The sequence below is a fragment of the Phasianus colchicus genome, chromosome 1 (assembly GCF_987193195.1).
Source record: "Phasianus colchicus chromosome 1, bPhaCol1.hap1.1, whole genome shotgun sequence".
NCBI lineage: Eukaryota > Metazoa > Chordata > Aves > Galliformes > Phasianidae > Phasianus > Phasianus colchicus.
The window spans coordinates 166,316,490-166,323,162 of NC_143436.1; the positions used below are offsets into that span (position 1 = coordinate 166,316,490).

The 6,673-nt window shown below is 37.7% G+C and overlaps 1 long non-coding RNA gene across 2 annotated transcripts in view; it reads left to right on the top strand.

Moving 5' to 3' along the window:
* The first annotated feature begins 2,970 nt into the window (after positions 1 to 2,970).
* Positions 2,971 to 6,673, top strand: part of LOC116244226 (uncharacterized) — a 9,678-nt gene continuing 5,975 nt past the window's right edge. The window contains exons 1-2 of one of the 2 annotated variants that reach the window (XR_016470359.1): positions 2,971 to 3,110; positions 5,217 to 5,563. This is a non-coding gene — a long non-coding RNA (uncharacterized LOC116244226). The remainder of the gene's footprint in view (positions 3,111 to 5,216; positions 5,564 to 6,673) is intronic. The other variant, XR_004170138.2, reaches the window with a different exon arrangement.

The following is a 6,673-nucleotide window of genomic DNA, read 5'->3' on the forward strand; positions in this document are numbered from 1 at the left end:
TTGGGCAGGATTTCCACCCACCATTCAGACTGTCCAGGGCCCCAATCCAGCCTGGCCTTGAATACTCCGGAGGTGGGGCACACACAGCCTCTCCAAGCAAACTGCTCCAGTGCCTCACCATCAACTGAGTAACGAATTTCCTCCTAGCATCAGATCTAAATCTCCTCCCTTTTAGGTTAAAATTTTAATTTGCAAATACTTATTTCTCCACTGCTACCTTTACATCTGTAGATGAAAACATATGGCATTTACATATGCATATGAATTCTTAAATATTAATCACATATACCTTTGAGTAGTGAAATTTCTTATGTAGCTGATAGTCCCCCCAAATAAAGTTCATAATTAACACAGATCAAATAGCAGAAGATATACTATACTATTCATTCTACAGAACACTCCTGTATTGATGGGAAGATTGGCTGTTTAACTTCATGAGTCTTCCAATTCTGTAACATCCTTTCTGTAAGGAGATAGGTGAGAAGATAATGTTAAGTATTCAAAGTGTCGCACTGATAGTAGATCAGTTTGGAGTCTTCATCGAATACCTCTGGGTCCATATGCAATACGTAGTGATTATGGGAATATATATACATGTCTAAGTATTTGTCAGCTGTTATTTACTTTGTCAGTATCGCTGCTGCAGTCTTTGCGTTCATAGGGAAAGGTGCTTCTGGAAATGACATTACAATTGCTGTAAAATTGAAGTGGTTCCTGGAAAACACCTCCACATATCTGAAATATCTCAATCTATTTATAACGTGTTAAATTATTTCTAGTTGATAGCCTTGCAGAGAAAAAATGCTATTTCCATTGCACAACAGCAATTTCTGACCATCAGGGCAATGCATAAAATAAAAGCTCACTTCAGTGATAGAGATACATTTTCAAATATTCATGACTTTTTGGAAGAAGTATTTTTAGCTATGAAATTCTACACAAGTGTTCTTTCTGCAAGTGAGTTCTTCTGTATTACATGAATAAAGCTGCCCAGTGTATGTATATGAGAAGAAATAAAAGTTTTTTTTTATCACATTCCTGACTCTACTAGCTCCCAGAGATTTGTAGAGATGAGTCAGATCTATTTGCAAATACACTGGGTGTACCTGGTATTTCAAGTCTAACATTTTTAAAAAGATTGGGCTTCTAAAAACTGAGATTTAAATATCTGAAGTTGGGATTTATATACCCTAATGGGAAGTTTGGGCTTCGAGGTCAAAGAAGAAAATAAATCTCTAGAGTGCATTGCATGTTGGAAAGGTATATGTTTACTGTTGAGCTTCAGGGGTTTCTTGTGTATTCAATCCCTTCCTCATCCTGCCATACACAAACACTCATGCACAAAGATGCACTCATGCACGTATCTTATAGAATTGTCTTTCAAAATATGCTTTCCTTCTATTTTTGAAATAGTAATTGCTTAGAGATGAACAGTCCTCAATCTTCCCCACTGCTTTTTTCAACCTCTTCTCCTATCCCAGGACTGCAGGAAAAGAAAAAAGCCACTGGAATTGGAGACTCTAATTCAGATGGTCAAATAGATATTATAATCATTTTATCAAAGATTTCCTTCCTTTTTCAACTTCAGTGCTTTGGTTGCCAAAGATAGAGTGATAAGTGCACATCCCTCAATGAGCTCTTTTTGCTCATCCTTCTGTGTCGAGCCTCAGCACCTAGATTTCCAACAGTTCAAAGCAGATCTGACACATCTCTTTAATAGGGTGGTGGGACATGACACATGTATGCTACAGCCTTGGGCTGCCTTCTCTAATTGAAGAAATGTCCAGTATAGGGATGAGTATGACAAGGCCTTGCATTGTCAAAAACTTTAGGGAGAATCCTCAGTGATTCAGATTGAATGCTTTTAAACATTTCCATGCAGCTGCAACAGCTCATCTGTCCTGTAAAAAGACTCTATGCCAACAATAGCATGAGTCACATAAGGAATTTCTGATACCCTTGTCAGCACATCTATTGGAATCTAAATTACAATGAGATAAGAATCAGGTGTCTCTCTGGAGACAGTGGGAAAGAAAAGTGTTTCCCAGTCTTTCCTGAAATGGAGAAAGTACGAAGAGAACACGACAATTAAAAAGATTATAAAAGTACTCTAAAGATTCAGAAAACTGTCATTGACTCATCTTACTAATATGTTTCCTTTGAAGATCCAGTTTTAAAAACTATCCACAGCTTTAATAAATACTATTATCCTAAAAGAAAAAGAAAATAAAGTATGCTTTAGATTTCTCCTGGATAATGAAAGTAATGGTTCATATCATCTAGGCAAATGTAATTGTGTTATCAGGTCTACAAATTTACTTCCTTCTGAAAAATGAAGCAGGTTTCTTAACACCATGGCTGACTCCAAAATTGTTGTTTGGCACTAAGCTCAGAATTTTCATAAGAATTTTAATATTATGCTGTCTTCACTCTGCTGCTATCAGTAAAATTCTCCTCTTCCCCTGAAACTCCATGTTTCAAAGCCTACCTGAAAGTCTAATTTCAGGTAGAAAAACATTTTTTTTTTTCATTATAACTGGTTGATGGAAAAAAAGAAATAATAAAATACTGCCAGTACAAGCTTCTTGTTCTATACTTGCAAATGTCAATATGACAGCACCACAGTGAATATCTTGCCTTCACTTCATGAGCAATTCAGGGAATCTACAGCAAATGCTTTGGCACTACACAAAGTCAGATTAGAGAATCGATAAGCATAAATGGGTGGTGTCTTTCTTCCCTTGTGGGTCTGAAAAGTGAATTTGACCCACATGTTGACTGAAATGAAATGTTCTTCAAAATATATAATTTAGCTATTCAGTATAGAATTGTAAAGATTATTCAGTCTCTCTTGTTCCCATGGTTTATATCCATAGCAAATTCTGATTATTGCATCAGCAAAAACCCTCTTACATCTGGAATCAAGCTCAGACATATGTCACAGGAGCCCAGAATTCTGTTTCCCCCAATCCAACCCTACAAAGAATACATTCCTATCGGGGGAAACACAGATTTTCTTTGCACTTAAAGCAAAGCATGGGAGAAAAAGGATCTGGTGAAAACTGGTATCTTAGCTCTGTAGACAAGGGACTGTAGGAGATATGTTCAAAGTAAGTGCCTGTACTAAGCAAATTGAATGGAAAATACAATTTTACTTGACTGTACCGCTGAGACACCATAGTTTCATTTGACTAATGCCCTGGCTTTTCATTTAATGTTTTCAGAAATGTAGCATGCAGATAGGGGATTTAGGTTCAGTAGAAAAAATCTTTCTTCACAAGAAAAAACATTCTGCATTGTTGCAGTAACTTGACCCAAAGCACTGTTGTTTTTTACTTTTTTTTCCCTGAGGATAATCTTGTTTTTTTGAAGTGAACTAATATAATTATATGCACAGCACTGACTCAGATTCCAGTTAGGTTTCAAGTTCTTCAGGCACACCCAATAAAAATCATGTTACACAAAGTGAGTAAGAGAATGAAGAAGTATGGAGTGCATGTACTAAAAGACAGGTAATCTTCTAAACCACACAGAGGCATTACATGCTAAAGACAGGGTCTTTAAAGATTTCCAAAGACTCAGAACTTTCTAGCCCTGCAGCATTCATGAAGAGCTAGTGTTCCATTCCCTGGTTTAGGCCAGTAGTTAAGACAAAACCACAACCAATTACTCTCAATTATTGCCTTGATAGCTTATCAAGAGCAGTTTATCAACATGGTTATTCCCAGTCAGCCAGGTCAATGCCCAGAATAAACCGGTCATGACATTATTTTGGATAATATTGAAAATGAGTACTATTCATTGCTATTTCAGAGATATACTTTTACAAATGGGATACATAGTAAATAGAATTATGGGCCCCTTAATCAAAACATTTCTTTTTCCATCAAAATACACCTGCAAAAGAAAGTAAAATTAACTTTCTTTGTTTCTTTAATACTTGTTTGGTTCCTATTTACAGAACTTTAAACTATAATACATAAAAGTATGTAAAAAGAAAAGATATATTCAGTTCAGGAATGGAAACTCAAAAGTTTCTTTTTTTCCAGGCATATTTTCTCTGGTTATCTCTTTCTATTCACAGCAGTGCCATTTTCTGTCCAAATAAATAGAGGTTATGTAAGAAAAGAATTATCATATTGTGCTCTACGGAAGCATCTCTTAATACTAAACAATGGGTATTGTACAAACCAACATGCTACTTAAGTAATGTGGGACGCTAAATCCATTTGGTATCACACAGATCAAACCTGGGTGATTAATCACAGACTTAACAGGAAAGGTAAACAATCCATCCTCATTGCAGAGCAGAAAGCATACATCTTCTTAATCACAATGGGATTACAACATCCCATTCTCCACAGGTGTGTAGTTTTCTGTCATCAGCATCTGCTATGAATCATATGGAGTTATTATTCTTGTTTTAAACTAAATACAAAGCTGAAAATAACCATACAGCATTCAATTTCTGTTTGCGCAGAGAGAAAAGAAATAGTTATTTTATATGCAATTTGGACCACAATATTTCTTTTGGTTGTCTCATTTGGAAACATGCTTTTTTTTTTTTTTTTTTTTTCCCCCCCTCAAACATTGCTATCAATATGCTATACATAAAACTGTGTATCATGTGTATCACTAGCATTTTAACTTATTAAATAAACAGCAGTTAATCACACTTGCAGAGAAGGTCTAGAGTTGAACACACAGGTATCACACTGCACAGGCTGCCCAGAGAGATTCATGATCCTTGAGGTCCCTTCCAACCCTGTCCATTCTGTGATTCTGTGATTCTGTATCACTGTGTTCTATTTTTTTTTGTAACAGTGGATGCAAAGCTCATGTACTGCAACCCTTTGCTTTCAGGCAGAAACAAGTATACCTACAGATTTTCTATCCTAGTCATAACAAATGTAATTGAATTTATTAGTGCTAGAGAAGAAGATTTCAATATAAAAAGTCAGTATTTCCTTCAGATTCCTTTTCACTGGTGTTTGCTGAAATTGCATCTCCTGAATCAGAACTGAGTGAGATTCCTGCTCACAAGTGTTTCTGTTGAAATGTGAAAATGGTATGTTCTCTACTAATTGTCCAAAAGAAGACGGGAAAAAAAAAAAAGAAAAAAAAAAAAGAGGTAACATTGCAATTATGATTGGCAAAGAAAAGGACTTACCTCTTTCATCATTACTAGACTTGCATATTCTTACATTTTGTTACAGGAAAATATACCATAATGGATATGACAGCAAGAATGAAGACTGCTGTAGCCCCATGGCCCCATAGAAAACAAGTACCGTGGCTAGAGATATATTCCCATTAGGCACACAGAGCACTCATATTCACAACATCACATATACATGTATCATATTTCTGTGTATCACATATCCATTTATCACACATATACGTGTATCTCTGAGTCTATGTATCGACCTGTTTCTGCATCCATGTGCACATAGCTGGCCACAAAGATCACAGACTCAGAGCATTTACACAAACAGCACCAGTGACTTCATCTCACTCTGGCTGAACAGAAGAGAATCATAGACTCAAAAAACTGTATGAGTTGGTAAGCACTCTTAAAGGTCATCTAGCTCAACTCCCCTGCAATGAACAGGGATATCTGCAGCTAGATCAGGTTGCTCAGAGTCCCATCCAGCCTGACCTTGCATGTCTCCACAGATAAGGCATCTACCACATCTCTGGGAAGCCTAGTCCATTGCCTCACCAATCTTATCGTAAATAACTACTTCCTCAAATCCAGTCTAAATCTCCCTTTCTTTAGTTTGAAACCATTTCCCCTTGTCTTCTCTAAAGAGTCTGTCCCTTCTATCTTATAGCCACCTTAGATACTGATAGACCTCTCTCAGGTCTTCCTGGAGCCTTCTCTCCTCCAGGCTGAACAGCTCCGGCTCTCAACCTGTCCTCTTAAGGGAAGTGTTCTACCCTTGGATTTTTGTGGTCCTCCTCTGGACACACTCCAACAGATCCACATCTTTCTTGTGTCAGTGACTCCATATTCAGGCACAGTACTCCAGGTGAGGTCTCTCACCAGGACAGAGTAGAGGGGAAGGATCACCTCCCTCAACCTGCTGACTACACCTCTTTGGATGCAGCTCAGGATACATATTTTTCTTTCTGGGCTGCAAGGGCACATTGCTGACTCATGCCCTGCTTGCAAACCATCAGTACCCCAGGCCATTTTCAGCAGGGCTGTACTTCATCTTTACATGCCCAGCTTGTACTGACAGTGGGGATTGCTATGACCCAGATGCAAGATCTTGCACTTGGATTTGTTGAACCTCATTATGTTCACCTGGACCCATGGCTCAAGCCTATCTAGGTCTCTCTGGACAGCATGACGTGCCTCAGTCATGTCAGCTGCACCACACAGCTTGATGTTGTCTGCAAACTTGCTGAGGACACACTCAGTTCCACTGTTGATACAATTGATGAAGATGTTAAAGAACATTGGTTGCAGTTCTTACTCCTGAGGGAGAAAACTCTTTAGTGATCTTCTTCCAGACACTGAACCTTGGCTTCAATGGATATGAGTTCATAACAAGTTCCTCATCCATCAAAGAGTCCACCCATCAAATCTTTATCTTTCATCGTCCTTTTATGCTCTTCTTAAAAAAGAGTGTGATGTTGTCTTTTTTCCAGTCCCCAGCGACTTCAC